This window comes from Saccopteryx bilineata, chromosome 4 (genome assembly GCF_036850765.1).
Source record: "Saccopteryx bilineata isolate mSacBil1 chromosome 4, mSacBil1_pri_phased_curated, whole genome shotgun sequence".
NCBI lineage: Eukaryota > Metazoa > Chordata > Mammalia > Chiroptera > Emballonuridae > Saccopteryx > Saccopteryx bilineata.
Genome location: NC_089493.1, coordinates 239,147,721 through 239,166,839, shown reverse-complemented (window position 1 = coordinate 239,166,839; position 19,119 = coordinate 239,147,721). Strand labels below are relative to the sequence as shown.

At 45.0% G+C, this 19,119-nt stretch overlaps 1 long non-coding RNA gene across 1 annotated transcript; it reads left to right on the top strand.

Annotated features, from left to right (window-relative positions):
* Nucleotides 1-17,329: 17,329 nt before the first annotated feature.
* On the top strand, nt 17,330-18,881 carry LOC136336300 (uncharacterized). The gene is made up of 3 exons (XR_010731408.1): nt 17,330-17,816; nt 18,003-18,134; nt 18,419-18,881. It is a non-coding gene; the product is annotated as an uncharacterized lncRNA (long non-coding RNA).
* Nucleotides 18,882-19,119: the final 238 nt, after the last annotated feature.

Here is a 19,119-nt window from a genome sequence, read left to right as displayed (position 1 = left end):
CCCTGTGGGGAAAACAGCTGTGTTAAGCTTGCTCACAGGTTTACAGGCTTCAAGCACTTCGCCTTATTGCTGAGTGGGCGCCTGCAGCGCACGTGTGTGTGGTCTGTGTGAGGCTGCCGGTGCTTTCCCTGGGCAGCGATTTTCCGATTTTCCCAGATCGCTCTCCCGCCACGGTGAGGTACGGTTTCCCTGCTCCCTTGCCCTTACTGTGAAAAGCAGATTTTCCTTTGTTTATTAGCTCTTTTCCTTTCCTTGTTTATTCACTCACCTGTCTTTGCGAGCCTCCAATAAACAGGTACAGCATGATGCTTTCCAGCTCCGCAGTTCCTCTACCGTCTGCCTAAATTCAATGGGAACCTACCCGGCATCAACCACCAGCATTACGTTCCCCAAAACACTCTAGTCAGAGAAATAAAAATGGATAGAAATTGACTGATCTCCCATGTTTTAAGGCTGGACAAAGGAAATAGAAGAAATACAAGGGTGGAGAGCAAAAGGGTTAAAAGCACTTAGACACTGTAGGAGGAGGAGGGGAGGAGATCCAGTATGGGAGCCCCAAGAATTTAGAATATAACTTGTGAATAGGTTGAATATATTCAGGAATTCATTCTGCTTCAGAGATCAAGAAGTGGGACAGGAGGAAATGAATGTTCTTTTCTCCCATCCTCACATCTAGTTTCTAGTACATGCTCAGATTTCACCATTTGGAAGTAGGGAGGTAGAGAGAAACAGGTACAGCATTTGACAATCAGAGTAATAACTAATTCAGAAAAGATTGTCAAAGGATGATAAAACTTTTGGGTGACAGTTTGATGGGAAACAGAGTACTTATAGAGTTTGCAAATATTACCACCAACAACAACAAAAAAAGTGATAACTTCACAGTGGATGCCCCATGACCACACAATCTAAGCTAACATCACCAAGAATGGGACAAATTGACATCACATGCCACCTGGCATAATGCGTTGAGATGGACACAGTATTACTTACATGGTATTCCTGCCAAAAATACCTGACCTGAAAGGATCTCATGAGGTAAGAGTGAGAAAACACCAACTGAGAGGCATTTTATAAAACAACTGAACAGGTGTTCTTTGAAAATGTCAATACTGTGAAAGACAATTAAAGGATGAGGAACTACTGTAGATTAAAAGAGTACAATGAGTATAATGCCAGTGGCTGAAGCCAGGCAGGTGCTTATTGGATTTGGGCAGACGGCAATGAAAAGCCAGTAGCCACAGCCACCATCACAGCCGCCTGGCCAGTGCAGGTTTGCATTTGATTCAAACAGACGGTAATGAAACAATGGAGCCAAGAACTGGTGGGCCATTAGCTTTAATCCTAGCTTGCACCCGGCGGGCAAGAAGTACACACAGAGGGAAAACACTTCCCTTTCCATTCAGGGCTCCCAAAGCCACTGACTTATCCAAGTTTCCTAGAATCAAAGGTTTCTACCTCACCAGCCTTACTCACCTCTGTTCCCCATCTCCTTCTCTCTGCACAAAGTCTGCACTAACTGGCTTCTCCGCTTCCAGTCTGCCCCATTTATAGTGTAGAAATCAAAACCTTTAATCCAATATACAAACAAGGAAGTCTCTGATACAAAGTCACTTATCTGAGGCATAATGGGATGCCTCATGAGAGTGCACCACCCCACATCATGCAATCAGTCAAGGGTGTGGGAAAAAGCTTAGTCTTAAAACTAAGCCTTAGGCCAGGGGTCCCCAAACTTTTTACACAGGGGGCCAGTTCACTGTCTCTGTCCCTCAGACCATTGGAGGGCCAGACTATAAAAAAAACTATGAACAAATCCCTATGCACACTGCATATATCTTATTTTAAAGTAAAAAAACAAAACGGGAACAAATACAATATTTAAAATAAAGAACAAGTAAATTTAAATCAACAAACTGACCAGTATTTCAATGGGAACTATGCTCCTCTCACTGACCACCAATGAAAGAGGTGCCCCTTCCGGAAGTGCAGCGGGGGCCAGATAAATGGCCTCAGGGGGCCGCATGCGGCCCACGGGCCGTAGTTTGGGGACCCCTGCCTTAGGCTATAATGACCCGGCTGCTTACATCCTGTCCCCACACCCAATACAAACTATAAGCAAGCAAATATGTATATCATATTTAAAAAACTTATTTGACCAAAACTAGCCATGGGAAAAGCTTCCTGGGGCAGGGGGAGGTCCTCCAGCTAAGCCGCCCCCCACCTTCATCAGGGTATTTCACATTGTCTTAAATCCTTAAGTCCATCCAACAAAGGAGCCAGTGCCCACTCCAGTCATAGTCCAGGAAATCAGTCCATGCACATGAGGCCTCAGCCACCCCCTTCATTCCTGCCATCCTGGCAGGTCTTATACTGTCCCAAGGAGAAGCATGTGGCAATGGCAGTCAATATTTCCATCTCTGCTCCAGAGAGCATGACGGAATCCACCCCTATGTCCCAAAATCACAGACCTACCAGGAGTGTAGTAGGTATTCCTTGCTGCTGGGCTCTCACCTTCTGGAGACTGCACATTGCAACTCCAGCCCGATTCTCCTCATTCTCCAAAGAGGAACTGAAAACATCAGCTCTTGCTGCCAGCCTTGGAGCCCCAGGCCCGGCCTCAGCCCCTGCCTCCTGCCGCTGCTGGCTCTCCACAACGTCCAGGGCAATCTGCTACTCACAAACCTGTGATTCCCTCTCCAGTGGCTGCTCCATTTCCAAGCGAATTTCGTGAGCCTGGTCAGCCTCCTCCGGTGCTTGCTCCAGCTCCAGGGTCAGCATCTCTTTCTCCCACGTTTGCTCCAGCTCCTTCCACTGCTCGGTTTGCAGGTCCCGGGCAGCCTCTTCCACAGAACTCTCGGTTTCCTCATGCATGGCTATAAAAGTCAGCCAGCCTACAGCCCCCAAAAGGACAGCCATGGGGAACCATAACAGCAGTCAGTCCTCTAGTCCACCGCTCAAAAGTGGTGGTGGCTCCAAACCGAACTGTATCGAATCCTGCCACAGACTACGCCAAATGTAAAGCCAGTAGCCACAGCAACCATCACAGCCACCTAGACAGTGCAGGTTGGCATTTGATTCGGACAGACGGTAATGAAATAATGGAGCCAAGAACTGGTGGGCCATCATCTTTATCCTAGCTTGCACCCAGCAGGCAAGAAATACACACAGTGGAAAAACACTTCCTTTTCCATTCAGGGCTCCCAAAGCCACTGACTTACCCGAGTTTCCTAGAATCAAAGTTTTCTACCTCACCAGCCTTACTCACCTCTGTTCCCCGTCTCCTTCTCCGTACACAAACTCTGCACTAACTGGCTTCTCCTTCAGCACTCCCCCATCTTGGCTGCCTCTCCTTTCCTCCATGTGGCGAGAGAGCAAGCTTCCAGTCTGCCCCACTTTTTAGTGTAGAAATCAAAACCTCTAATCCAATATACAAACAAGGAAGTCTCTGATACAAAGTCACTTATCTGAGGCATAATGGGATTCCTCATGAGAGTACACCACCCCACATCATGCAATCAGTCAAGGGTGTGGGGAAAAGCTTAGTCTTAAAACTAAGCATTAGGCTATAACCACCCTGCCTGCTTACAGCCTGTCCCCCACACCCCAATGCAAACTATAAGCGAGCAAACATATATCATATTTAAATTTTTATTTGACTAACAGGTAGAAAAACTGCAGAGCTGGGAAGGGTTGGACCATTCCGTTTAATAAAGTCTCACAATGGCGGACAAGCATACAAGCTGGGAAACTGCCCCTCAGGCAAACAAACAGGAAAACAGCCCCTCCCAGTGGCGGGTAAGCAATCCATACATCGTGGAATACCCCATCTCTCTCATGCACAACCACCTGTAGGTTTATATAGGCCATACACACGTGGTACAGCCACACACTCACATACCAAATTTGGCAAAGTGCTTGCAGGTGGTAACACCACGAGCAAGCCTAACACAGCTGGCTCTACAATAAGTAATCCCAGATTTGATCCTGGATCAAGAAAAAAAATGATATAAATGATATTATTGAAATGATACCTAAGTATGAAGTGTAAATTAGAAAATATTATACCAATATTAACTGGCCCAGGTATGTAAAAAATGTTCTTGTTTTTAAGAGATGCACACACACACACACACACAAGTAAAATAAAACAAAATTAATAAAAAAGAAAAACAAACTAAAAAAGATGCACACAGAAGTATTTAGTGGTAAAAGTCATGGCATCTGCAACTTACTCTCAAATTATTTAGAAAGACGAAGAAGAAGGAAGAGGAGAAGGAGGAAGAGGGAGAGAAAAAGAAACAGAAGGAGAAAGAAGAGAAGGGAAAAAGAAGAAAAGGAAGAAGAGAAAGAAAAAGAGAGTGTGTGTGTAGTATAAAAAGAGAGAGAAAGAGAGAAACAAAGCAACAATTGCAAAATTAACATTAGTGAATCCAGGTAGAGTAAGTGGAAGTTCATCACATTATACTTGTAATTTTCTGTAAGCTTGGAAAATTTTTTAAATAAACCTTTTTGTAAATACATATTACTGAAAAGAGACAGCAAAAGCTATGTGGAAGACAAACAGCTCGTTGACTGCAAGATGGATGTGTTATTGAAGGCATCATTTCTTCCATAAAAGGCACACTGCTTGGGTCACATTTCATTTAAATGCTTAGTTTCTAGGGTTCTGACCACCAATTATATGCTTTCACTGCAAAAATATACTACTGATTCTGTGTGGTCTTAGTTCTTTTTGAATTTCCTAAATGTGTTTTTAGTAGAACTCCTCTTATGCTGCCTACCAATCAGGAAAAATAGTTGACTGATTAATTGTACAAAGTTTATGAAAACAACAAACCACTTTCAAAAATTATACATTATATAGCTTCAATATTTCTTTCCCTTGAAACTTTAAGTGTACTTTCTCTGAGTGGGTGTTTGCCCATTGGAGTTGCATAGTGTCTCTCTTGCATTAAGCACATATATAACCCATACATCCCAATTATTCCCAGATTTAGTTTCTTTAAAGTTGAAAGTGCATTGCTTTTAGGTGTTTACTTCTTTTCAATCATTTACGGGTGCCTCACCCACTAATTTAACCTAGACTTTTTAAGCACCTGATTATATTACGTTCCTTCAGAGCAATGAACATATTGTTTCTATGGCGGGGGAAAAACCTCTTCTTTCTTAAATGTATTATCAGCTTATGTGGTATTTAATTTAATTCTATAATTATAATCTCAAGGACAAACATACAGGTGACCCAGGGAGAGAACATGGGTGTGTAGCTGGGTGGCCGACTGGCTATCTGCATCCAGTGTGCTATGAGGTTCAGTCTGCTTGTACCAGAGAAGCAACACAAGAGCGCCAGTTCATTCCATGAGGAATTGGGTGTCTGTTAAGTAGAGGTCATTAGGAGATCTTCTCTATTGACCTATTTTCAGCTGGCAGAAGAGATTTGCTATCCTCCCCACAAAAAAATATCCCTTCAGGTGATAAACATCAATTCTCTATGTAATTGACCACCTCTCTGAGAAACTAAAACTAAGAATGGTGGTTCAGTTAACATACAGCAGTTGAGCCCCTCCTATGTGCCAGGCACTGTTCTGGGCACCAGGGTACATATTGTGGGTGGAGCTGGCCTCAGAGTGGGTCTAGATCTATGCTGGATCCTGCTTTTCCGCTTCCACAGAGTTCACAAAAAAATGTCTGCTTGACTCAGTAAGAAATTAATTCAAAGCTGTCCTTTCTCTCTTCTGAGAAGCTGGAAGGATAAAAAAGAAAAGATAATTTTTTTTTCTCTGTGTCGAGTTAAATGATGTTATCATTTGCCACGTGTACAACATGTTGTTTATGGTACAGTCAATTGATCATGACACCTGAAACCAAGTGATAGATGGAACGGAGCTGCAGCAGCAGCAGAAAAACAAGGAAGAATAGCCGTAATTAACATATGGAGGCACATTGATGCAATTTTGTATCTCCTTTTATTTAAGCAATTTTCTAAATTTGAGATGATTCCTTTAATTAATCATAGAGCCAAGGCTTTTTAGTTTTCAGCATTTATCTCTGCCTTCCAATTACTTTAAAAAGACTGCTGCTGCTGTTTTTAGGAGAAAGAAGCTTGCCTGAAAGTAGAGAAGTGACTGGGAGGATTCCTGAAATATTTGGATTAAAGGACAAAGCTCTAGGTTCGAGTGTTTCACTCTCCGTTGCCTAGCCCCTTGCCTGGTTCTGTCTGTCTCTTTGCCCATAACCTGTACCCACTCCCCTTCTTCCTCGGCTGCCAGTCCCACAAGCAGGCCATCTCCTCTGCGCGCGCGCACACACACACACACACACACACACACACACACACCTCTAGGCCCGATTCATTGCAAGTGTCCTTGCCAAGAGGGACTGCCTCCTTCTGCTCCATGAATTCAATTCTATACTTTGCCAAACACTCAAATCAGGACTCCCTTCCTTTAAATAATTTTCTGTCCCTGGTCCTGTTTCACAGATATATGAAAGTGTATTTCATGAATACTCTTTAGCAATGGCCAAGTTTAAACTCTTATTTTATCAATGAGGAAACAGATTGGGAGAGAACAAATTGGACAGCCACCGTCCTAGGGGGGAACTGGAGAGAAACCCAAGGTCTCCTCTCTCCTAGCTCAGGGCTCCTTCGACTAACACACCCTCCTATTTTTCACACTGTAGCAGTTACTCACACAGCCCCTGCTCAGCTGTCCTGAATTTGCTTTCCATCAGAATCCATTTGATTCAGGTATGCTGTTTGCCCACCCAATTAGCATGCAGGTTCCTTGAAGGCAGGAACTGTGCCTTTCATGTCCTCAGCATGACAGAGAGGGAAGACACTGACTAAAGGACTGGTGAATTTAATTAGCTAAATCTCAGATCAGACAGCATCAGATCCTTCCTCCCAGCAGCCTCTCAGTCCCCCAGTCATCTCAGCCGGCACATGTCTTCTGATTGCATTTCCAGGCATCCCTTGCGCTTTTTTTTTTTTTTTTTTTTTTTTTATTTATTCATTTTTAGAGAAGAGAGGGAAAGACAGAGAGAGAGAGAGAGAATGAGAGAGAAGGGGGGAGGAGCTAGAAGCATCAACTCCCATATGTGCCTTGACCAGGCAAGCCCAGGGTTTTGAACCGGCGACCTCAGCATTTCCAGGTCAACGCTTTATCCACTGCGCCACCACAGGTCAGGCTCCCCTTGCGCTTTTGATTAACATCTGTATATTTCAGCTTTTGCATTGCCGAAGCATCCATTTTGTTTCCCCGGGTGGGATATAGAACTGTAGGTAACAAGCAGTTAATAAGTTTAACAGGTAGGGACAGAGGCTCATTAATGGTTGCTCTGTGATTTGTGACCTGCTCCCCCAGCACCTAAATCTTGAAATAAATATATTCAGAGACTCTGCTATCCCGGAAGAGGACGTGGATTATTTTTCTTTTGTTAACAATGGGACTGCTACAGCAACATTTTTATTTATATGCACATTTCCAATCCTAAAAGCTTGTCCCTTTAAACCCACTTGCACTAAATTTTGATAAGCCTTTGATGAAACTAATGGATCGGAGACAACCTGGTAACCATCTGTGCCCAATGCATATTAAAGGAAATGTAAATTCACAAAATACTCCACAGCGTATATCAGTTTATCCACCCTGGGAAGCCAGAGGATGATTAGATAATCTGGGACCAAATCTCCAGATTCATGAGGGCCATGTTAATGAGGAATTTTGCTGAAGTAAACAATAGGGAGATGACTTCAAGAAAAAATTTCTTATTTTTTTATTTTATTTTCATTTTATTTATTTATTTGTTTGTTTATTTTTATTCAGTGAAAGGAGGAAAGGCAGAGAGACAGACTCCCCTGCATGTGCCCTGATGGGGATCCACCTGGTAGGCCCACTAAGGGGCAATGCTCTGCCTGTCTGGGGCATTGCTACATTGCTCAGCAATGGAGCTCTTCTTAGCAACTGAGGCGGAGGCCATGGAGCCATCCTCAATGTCTGAGGCCAACTCGCTCCAATCAAGCCATGGCTGCAGGAGGAAGAGAGAGAAGCAAGAGGGGGAGTGGTGGATAAACAGAGAGGAGCCTCTCTTGTCCCGATAATTGACCCCAGGACATCCACATGCTGGGCTGACACTCTACCACTAAGTCAACCAGCCAGGGCCAAAAAAATTCTAAGATAAAGAGTGAGTCCAACTTTCCTCTCTCTGGTTATCTATCTGATTCTGTAGACAGTTTTGGAGGTTTACACCCAACCATAAGCCCACACCTATACGCATACACATGTATGTGCACATAAACACACATTTACACATAGTTTAGGCAGTCATGCTAATACTCGATGATGTTTCTCCACTGCTCATTCTTCTTCCCTTCCTTGCCACCCTCTGACCATGGCCTTCTTGTTGCTCCGGACCCAGGCTGCTAGGCATATACTAGGGCAGTAAATCATTGCGTTTCTCCCTCTGAATCCTTTGATCTGCTCTGACTTAATGTTAACTAATCGGATTCCTATCTGGGACTTTGGAATTGTCACTGAGAGTACCAGCTGGATTGTGCCTGAACTGAGGGCTTTGTAAAATTGGGAGCAAAGAGGTGGTCATCTTTTGCTGTGTGCTTGATGAAACAGCTGAAGTTGGTGGAGTGACAGAAAAATAAAGCAAAGACACAACCCCAAGTGGAGAGTCAGAGCCTGGCAAGTCCCAGAGCAAGACACAGAGAGAGAAAGACATTGTGTAGTTCTCTGAACATTTTTCAGGTACTGGGCCCTGCCAACCCTGGGCCCACGCCTAGTCACCTGTTCTTCCCTTGGGTTTCCGTCCATGGCCACATCCGTTCTCCATTATGCTTGGTTTGTATGTAATCAAAAAGGACCCTGAGGAAGATCCTGAGGACCAGCCTTGGGGCAAGTCCTCAGCAAAGCCATGCTGGGCTGGGAGTATGTGTGCTGCCCAGTCTGACAAAGCCTCGCCTAGTCCAGACCTGGATCCTCCTGGTGGCTCTGAAAGAATTTTCCAACAGTTCTGTCCTGACCACTAGCATGTGGAGCTAGAAGATAATATCATCAAGGATAAAGGAGGGAGCCTCGGCAGAAATGAGGGTAAAACCGAACATAGCTTTTTTTTTTTAATTTTAATTGAATTTATTGAGGTGACGTTGAATGATAAAATAATAGCCTTTGACAATTCTCACTCCTTGGCTGTTCTCAAACTGTTATCTATTGAGGTTCTCCTGAAGTCTCCCTGCGTTGTGCCCCAGGACTGGGGACAAAGGAGCAAGCACACTAAAATGGGCAGTTAGTCGCACCTGAAAGTCCCAGGCTTGAGTGGCTGTGGCTGGAACGCAATCTTCCTGCCACAAAGCCAGAGGAAAGACAGGTGGTAATGCCCTTCCTCTCTACCCCATTGAAAGCCTATCCTTTCTTTCAAAGGTATTTTGTACACTATGCCAATATAACTAAAAACTCAGTAGCCAACCTGGTCAAAGTTCTGTCTTTCCTTAGTTCTGACATATGTCAGGTATCTGATTTCTGGACTGAATTCAGTGCCCAAAGAATTTCACCTCCCCCAGACAAAGCCCAACCATGTCCCCCACAGCTCCTCCCATTCCCCACCTGCCCATCTTCCCTCCACATTTCCTCACTAAGCCCTGTCCCCCACTCATTCTGTAGATTGGCTAAGCCAGAGGGAGTAATTTAGTAACACAAGGGACACATTACCCTTGGAGTGCTAAATACAAGTTAAAGACTTGTGGCCCTATTCAGCTCTAATCACGTAATAACTTCTCTGATAAAGCCACTCCAGATTTCTATTCAGCTGGGACAGACCACTGGCATCAGGCAGTGGAGCTGTTCCAGGCAGGGCCATGGCTGTGAGGCATGTCCTGTGTTCTGAGCACAGGCAGTCACCACATCCCTCCACACACACACAAAATATAACACTCTTCTTTGCTTTGATTATTTCAAAGTCCTGCCAAACCCATTAGGGCTAATGCTCAGCTAAAAGCAGCCAGGACCTCCCATCAGCACTTGGCACTGTGGGGGCATGGGTGGGTGACAAGGAGGAAGCTCACAACCTTTTCTGAAAGAGGCCAGCACCCTCTGGTTCCAAAGGGTGTGGGGGGAGGTTGGGGAGAAGCAACAGTGGGAAAGTGACCTCCCACCTAAACCTCTGAAGTCAAAGGCTTCCCTCCCCCTACCTCTCAGTCCACAGCAGTTTGAAGAATATGAGCAGATGCAGAAAGAAGCAACAGCAACCTCACCATTCAAAAAATCCCTCCAGCAGCTCTCCGAATTTGTAATCAAAACAAAAGCGCACCTGTATTTCGGCAAGCTTCAAAAGGCTTGTGAGTGGGAGCAAATGCATATGGTTAAGAGCGAAGTGCTTTGAGCTTATGACTGCACATATACACCACAGCATTCTTGCACCATGGCTGCTCAGTGACCTTGAGGGGTCACCTAGCAGATCTTTGACATGTCAGGGAGTCGCAGTGATTTGCCTTGAACAACGGTGCCCTCAGGAACTTAGTCTGCAGTTAAAGACCTTGACAGCCTGTCCTTCCCTGGCTTAGATTTGTACTGCCTCTATTTAACATTGAACAAAAACTTCCTGTGGCCTCCCCTTTGTTCTTACCTCTTAGGACATCCTCTTACCCCAAAACCCTCACTCAAATCTGGCACGTTCTCTAAGACCAGCTTTAGTTACTTTCAATGCTTTTCTTGGCTACCTACCATAGCCCTCCAGGCTCCTCTTCAACCCTTTCAAATGGTTGCACACAATTTTTCAGTCATTTAGACTTCTTTCTATTGTTCTCAATTATTGTGTCTGTGTCCATATTGTGTTCCTCAATATCCTAAGTTCCTGGATCCAAACTCATTTTAGCACACTCTTGGAATGCATGACTGATTAGAAGGAAAAAAAATAACAAAATTGTGACAAAGTATGTTGGTCAAATAAGTTTGTAAATATGATATATATATATGTTTGCTCACTTATACTTTGCATTGCGTGTGGCGGACAGGCTGTAAGTAGGCCTAGTCGTTATAGCCTGAGGTTTAGTTTTAAGACTAAGCTTTTCCCCACACCCTTGACTGTTGCATGATGTGGGTGGTGCACTCTTATGAGGAATCTCATTATGCTTCAGATAAGTGACTTTTGTATCAGAGATTTCCTTGTTTGTATATTGGATTAAAAGGTTTTGATTTCTGCACTATAAAGTGGGGCAGATCCGGACCTTGCTCTCTCTTGGTTCCTGAGATTAGCATTAGAACAGAGAGCAGGTTGGAGAGCAGAGTAAGGCCACGTGGAGGAGAGGAGAAGCAGCCAAGATGGCAGAGTGTTGAAGGAGAAGCCAGTTTGTGCAGAGTTTGTGTAGAGAGAAGGAGATGGGGAACAGAGGTGAATAAGTCTGGTGAGCTAGAAACCTTTGATTCTAGGAAACTCGGATAAGTCAGCAGCTTTGTGAGCACTGAATGTGAGTGGGTTTTGGAGCCCAGTATGTGTTTTTGCTTGCCCGCCGGGTGCAAGCTAGGATTAAAGATGATGGCCCACCAGTTTTTGGCTTCATTGTTTCTTTACCAACTGTCTGAATTCAATGCGAACCTGCACAGGCCAGGCTGCTGTTATCGTGGCCCTGGCTACTGGCCTTACAGCGAGGAACTCAGTGATGCAGATGGTGGTGAATTCCAGTCCATAATTGCAGCATCTTCTCTTTAGTCCCAAGTGTGAAGCAGTTCTAGGTCTCAGCCGTGGCAGCCAAAGGCCTCACCCAGCCTCCACCAACTGTGAGAAGTGGTAACAGGGACATGAGCCTCCCGCAGCTGCAGGGATAAAGCACATGTGACCAGTAACCACCAAAACTGACAAGTTCTCTGCCTTCTTTCCTCACCTTGAGTGTCCTTGGAGAACCAGGTCTGGTTGAGAGAGGAGTTGAGGGGATTGCAAATGATGCTTTGCAATGAAATGCTGACTAAAGCAAGCTCCTTGGACTCCCACAAGTAAAAATCCCTGAACAACAGAATGGCAGCACTCTTTGTCCCTGTGAAGCCAGGAACCACCATCGTGGCCATTCACATGCAGGTTCCCATTAGATTCGGACAGACGGTAATGAAACAATGGAGCCAAGAACTGGTGGGCCATTAGCTTTAATCCTAGCTTGCAAGTAAAAACCCAGCAGGCAAATAAAAACACACACTGGGCTCCAAAACCCAGTCATTCAGTGCTCACAAAGCTACTGACTTATCCGAGTTTCCTAGAATCAAAGGTTTCTAGCTCACCAGCCTTATTCACCTCTGTTCCCCATCTCTCTCTGCACAAACTCTGCACAAGCTGGCTTCTTCTTCAACACTCCGCCATCTTGGCTACTTCTCCTGGCCTCCTCCGTGTGGCCTCTCTCTTCTCTCTTCTAATGCTAATCTCAGGAACCAAGAGAGAGCAAGCTCCCGGTCTGCCCCACTTTATAGTGCAGAAATCAAAACCTTTAATCCAGTATACAAAATAGGGAAGTCTCTGATACAAAGTCCACCTCACATCAAAAAGAGTGGGAAAGGCTTAGTCCTAAAACCAAGCCTCAGGCTACAAGGATCCTGCCTGCCCACAGCCCATCCCCAACACACATTAATATCACCTGGGTGACGGCTTTCACGTGGGCAGCACCATCTTTAACAAAGTGAGCATAATATATTTTATCTGCCCAACATTCCACACCACGTTTCCGGGAGCCACACAGACACACCCCTGGCTAGGGCCTACCAAGAGTGCTACCGTAAATATGGCCCAGAAGGCAAGGGTTAGGGTCCTGCATGGGCCTTGCAGACCCTGATCACACTCAAAAATCCATTCAAAGTCAAGCTCTAGCAAAGTCCAAATAAGAGGATTTAAATTTTTTTTTTTTTTTTTTTTTTTGCATTTTTCTGAAGCTGGAAACAGGGAGAGACAGTCAGACAGACTCCCGCATGTGCGCGACCGGGATCCACCCGGCACGCCCACCAGGGGCGATGCTCTGCCCATCCTCCATGTTGCGACCAGAGCCACTCTAGCACCTGAGGCAGAGGCCACAGAGCCATCCCCAGCGCCCAGGCCATCTTTGCTCCAATGGAGCCTCACTGCGGGAGGGGAAGAGAGAGACAGAGAGGAAGGCGCGGCGGAGGGGTGGAGAAGCAAATGGGCGCTTCTCCTGTGTGCCCTGGCCGGGAATCGAACCCGGGTCCTCCGCACGCTAGGCCGACGCTCTACCGCTGAGCCAACCGGCCAGGGCGGATTTAAATTTTTTTAAAAGTCCACATGGTAGGATCTAGGAATTCGTTCACTGGCTAACTCCTCTGTACCTAATCCATCATGTACAATATACGTTCTTGCTCAAGTGACTCTAGAAAGGGGTATGACAGTGGTCCCCAACCTTTTTTGGGCCACGGACCGGTTTAATGTCAGAAAATATTTTCACGGACTGGCCTTTAGGGTGGGACGGATAAATGTATTACATGACCGAGACATGTATTACAAGACTCACATGACCGAGACAAGTGAGTCTTAGACAGATGTAACAGAGGGAATCTGGTCATTTTTAAAAAATAAAGTATTGTTCAGGCTTAAATATAAATAAAACGGAAATAATATAAGTTATTTATTCTTTCTCTGGGGACCGGTACCAAATGGCCCACGGACCAGTACCGGTTCGTGGCCCGGGGGTTGGGGACCACTGGGGTATGAGGTGAGAAAATTATACTTTTATTTTGCCCTGAGGAAGAGAAACCAACTCCTAGGGCCAGCATTGTTGAGGAAGAAGAGCATAATTAGTATTTTTTAAATGAGGTAGAAAGAAATAGAAATGAATACATCCCAAAATGCCTCTAGGACTTTAGATTATAGCACATCTCTGTGTATACTTCTGACTGAACTACATTTGTTCTCAGAGGCCTAGCCAGGCCTCCTGACTTAGGCCTTCCGTTTGCTCCCTGTCCGTCTCTGCCCGCCAATTCCTCCCCTACCAGGCCCAGCACTTCCGCAGACACTCAGCTCCTCCACACTACCCCCTCAGCAGCCTATCAGCTCCAGGTTGTCAGGAGAATTGCCTCTTATCAGGTTTATGTGAGATTAAATTTAGCCATTATCTTGGAAGAGAGTTATCTCATGTTGACAAAATCCCTCAGAGTTCACTGTAGAGAACTTTAATTTCAACATTCAAATGAGATGTGAATTTGATCAGGCATCAATTAAACACTGCACGGACGCAGTGATCTAAATGCCAAGGAAAGGGCTCTGTCTACTCTGAGCCTGTTCAGCTCTGGGGTTTTGTTTCCTCTTAAAACCATCAACTGAAGTGATAGGTCAGACTCAGACATAATGGGCAATACATTTACCATAACCCACACGGGTTTGATTGCAGCTTTTTAAAGGAGCCATCACGTTCTAAATTACATGCTCACTCTCCTCAGTCAGCTCAGGTTCAGTGAGGACAGAGCTACATGGTAGTTAAGGGCAACTGTAAGGTCGGTGGATAGAGAGATGTTCACATGGGGAACTCAGACCCTCCCACTTTGGCTAGGACCGCCCACAATCAAGCCCGCCAAAGGAAGCTTCCCAGGAACCATTTGGAAAGAAGCAATCGTCTGCCAGCCAGTGAAATTTTTTTTTTATTTATTTTATTTTTTTTATTTTTATTTATTCATTTTTATTTTTTTTATTATTATTTTTTTAAATAAATTTTTATTAATGGTAATGGGATGACATTAATAAATCAGGGTACATATATTCAAAGAAAACATGTCTAGGTTATTTTGTCATTAAATTATGTTGCATACCCCTCGCCCAAAGTCAGATTGTCCTCCGCCACCCTCTATCTAGTTCTCTGTGCCCCTCCCCCTAACTCTCTCCCTCCCTCCCTCCCATGTCCTCCCTCCCCCCACCCCTGGTAACCACCACACTCTTGTCCATGTCTCTTAGTCTCATTTTTATGTTCCACCAATGTATGGAATCATGTAGTTCTTGTTTTTTTCTGATTTACTTATTTCACTCCTTATAATGTTATCAAGATCCCACCATTTTGCTGTAAATGATCTGATGTCATCATTTCTTATGGCTGAGTAGTATTCCATAGTGTATATGTGCCACATCTTCTTTATCCAGTCTTCTATTGAAGGGCTTTTTGGTTGTTTCCATGTCTTGGCCACTGTGAACAGTGCTGCAATGAACATGGGACTACATGTGTCTTCATGTATCAATGTTTCTGAGGTTTTGGGGTATATACCCAGTAGAGGGATTGCTGGGTCATAAGGTAGTTCTATTTGCAGTTTTTTGAGGAACCACCATACTTTCCTCCATAATGGTTGTACTACTTTACAGTCCCACCAACAGTGAATGAGGGTTCCTTTTTCTCCACAGCCTCTCCAACATTTGCTATTACCCGTCTTGTTGATAATAGCTAATCTAACAGGAGTGAGGTGGTATCTCATTGTAGTTTTGATTTGCATTTCTCTAATAACTAATGAAGTTGAGCATCTTTTCATATATCTGTTGGCCATTTGTATCTCTTCCTGGGAGAAGTGTCTGTTCATGTCTTCTTCCCATTTTTTTATTGGATTGTTTGTTTGTTTGTTGTTGAGTTTTATGAGTTCTTTGTAAATTTTGGATATTAGGCCCTTATCTGAGCTGTCGTTTGAAAATATCATTTCCCATTTAGTTGGCTGTCTGTTTATTTTGATATCAATTTCTCTTGCTGAGCAAAAACTTTTTATTCTGATGTAGTCCCATTCATTTATCTTTGCCTTCACTTCTCTTGCCATTGGAGTCAAGTTCATAAAATGTTCTTTAAAACCCAGGTCCATGATTTTAGTACCTATGTCTTCTTCTATGTACTTTATTGTTTCAGGTCTTATATTTAGGTCTTTGATCCATTTTGAATTAATTTTAGTACACGGGGACAGGCTGTAGTCAAGTTTCATTCTTTTGCATGTGGCTTTCCAGTTTTCCCAACACCATTTGTTGAAGAGGCTTTCTTTTCTCCATTGTGTGTTGTTGGCCCCTTTATCAAAGATTATTTGACCATATATATGTGGTTTTATTTCTGGGCTTTCTATTCTGTTCCATTGGTCTGAGTGTCTATTTTTCTGCCAATACCATGCTGTTTTGATTATCGTGGCCCTATAATATAGTTTAAAGTCAGGTATTGTAATGCCCCCAGCTTCATTCTTTTTCCTTAGGATTGTTTTGGCTATTCGGGGTTTTTTATAGTTCCATATAAATCTGATGATTTTTTGTTCCATTTCTTTAAAAAATCTCATAGGGATTTTGATGGGAATTGCATTAAATTTGTATATTGCTTTGGGTAATATGGCCATTTTGATTATATTTATTCTTCCTATCCAAGAACAAGGAATATTTTTCCATCTCATTGTATCTTTTTCGATTTCCCTTAACAATGCTTTGTAATTTTCATTATATAGGTCCTTTACATTCTTTGTTATGTTTATTCCTAGGTATTTTATTTTTTTTGTTGCAATCGTGAAGGGGATTATTTTTTTGAGTTCGTTTTCTAATATTTTATTGTTCAGCCAGTGAAATTTCACCACGTCATCGTAGCTCCACTTCCCTAGAGGGACCCTTTAAATATCTCCCACGCGGTTTAATCCATGCAACTTCTCTGGCCTCCATCTTTCCTCAGGGCCAGGGAACCTTGCCGGGCGGGGTGTGAGCTCTGTACTCAATAAAACTGTTTACTTATTCCACACTTTGCGGCTCCGGCCCTCTTCCTTCCTTCTCGGCAGGGAAAAATACCTTACATTTTTGGTGCCGAAAACCGGGAAGGAGTTAGAAGTCCGCAAGGACCACTCCCTTTCTTCTCCCCTCCGAGAAAGAACCAGGATCTCCGATCTCTAACCCACTTCGGCACACGGTGCAGTAAGTCCCCTGCCTCCAGCTTTCCTCTCAGTTCTTTCCTCCGAGACTCCCTGTCCGAAACCATAGCTACGTCAGGGAACTCTTTTCTGTCTGTCAGTCCATCCATCTGAGTGCGTGTGCTTGTGGAGACCTCCCCAAGCACATCCACTTTCATCCGTGGCTGGACCTTGAGTTTTTAGGACGCTAATGCTCAGGTCTGACCACTCCGAGAACTGAGTGGGGCTGTTGGGGCACAGGAATTTCCCTCCCTAAGGAAGAAGAAACTGTTCTTCTTCTCCGCTGTGGCCAGGCCACAGAACCCACTCAATTAGCCTCCTGAAGGGACTTTTGGTGTTAACACCCTTACCAATTTAACTATCGCCAAAAAAGCTGGGAACTGATTGGAGATCTCTTACATACACAGCTCCTAATTATTTGCACAACCGTCCTTAATCTCTGTGCTGCCTGTTCCACCGCACAGGCCTTTTTCTGGCCAGAGAAACCTTACCTAAAACCTCTATTCCTAATCTTTCCTTCTCCGCAGACTCCAAACTCTCTCTCCCCTCCCTTCACAGAAACCTGTTTCTTATTCGCCATCTACTACCTTCTCTTTCTCCTCCCCTGCTGGCCAGGGGCCCCTCCCTTCACTGTGTTCTCTAGTCCCGCCTCTGTCAGGCCTTTCTCAGCCTGGCATTGGCTCTTACACCGGTTTTCAGGAAGTCCAATCCCAATTTTCTTACAGGAAGTTCCTGCCCTGTCTTGCCCTTGGCTCCAGCATTTTTCCTGCAGGATCTGGGTGCCGGGCTCCGCATGAGCCCCCCCTCCTCTTATTCCCAATCCCCCAAACCCCTATCCGGAACCTGTGAACACGGCATTTAAAGTTTTTAACAGTCCCAACTAGTAGAAGCAGGCCAAGGCTGTTCTGCCAGGCCCCCATGCAGCAGAAGGTAATGCTCCAAACCCCGACTCTTGTGGCAACCCTGAGACCAGCAGAGCCACCAGCAGCTTGCTTTAAGTGTGGCAAACAGGACCACTGGTCTCGGCAGGGCCCCTGCCCGTGGCTGTCCACTGAGCCCTGCCCTGACTGCAAGCAGCCCAGTCACTGGCGGAGTGAGTGCCTCTTTGGGCAACAGGTTTTGTCCTCAGCGCCTCTATGTGGAAGACAAGCTGCCCAAATGGAAGGCCAATCCAGCCAGGTGGGTGCATTGCTCGAACTCCTAGGACATGGCCTGGACTCGGAGAACCCAGGGTTCTGCAACAAGTGGGTAAGTCCATCTCATTTCTTGTGGACATGGGGGCTGCCTTCTCTGTTTTTGCCTTCATACTCGGGACCTCTAGTTCCCTCACAGGTTTTGGTTATGGGAATGGATGGGACCCTCTTCCTTTCCCCTTTCTACGCGACTCCTGACATGCAGTTTTGCCTCAAGCTTGCCTCCTAATAGGACCTCTGGCAGTTGGAACCACTAGATTCCATCCATCTCCAGCTCACCAAAAGGCTGGACCCTGCAAAATCCCCTATTACTCCTCTCTTTTTTTTAAATCCTTACAGGACCACATCTGCGAAGTTTCTCCAGTCACAGCCACATAATATTCCTCTTAACACCCCTCAAAGCCACCACCTTCTGATCACCCCCTCCCCACAATGCCCCTATTCAGCAGGAAGTAGCCAGATGAATATACGGTGCCCCTTTTTCTATTTAACACAAAAGGTCAGAATGTAAGGTCGGTGGATAGAGGGATGTTCACATGGGGAACTCAGACCCGTCCACTTTGGCTAGGACCACCCACAATCAAGCCCGCCAAAGGAAGCTTCCCAGGAACCATTTGGAAAGAAGCAATCATCTGCCAGCCAGTGAAATTTCACCACGTCATAGTAGCTCCACTTCCCTAGAGGGACCCTTTAAATATCTCCCACGCGGTTTAATCCGTGCAACTTCTCTGGCCTCCATCTTTCCTCGGGGCCAGGGAACCTTGCCGGGTGGGGTGTGCGCTCTGTACTCAATAAAGCCATTTACTTATTCCACACTTTGCGTCTCCGGCCCTCTTCCTTCCTTCTCGGCGGGGAAAAATACCTTACAGCAACCAGACGGCCTGACTCCACATCTTACTCCATTGCTCTTAGCCATATCAAATCAGACAAGCAGGTTACCCTGTCCAAGCTCAGTCTCCTCATCTATAACATGAGCAATAACAGTGAGATAAGAAATATAAAAAGCTAACCCGCCTGATCTCGTCTGATCTCGGAAGCTA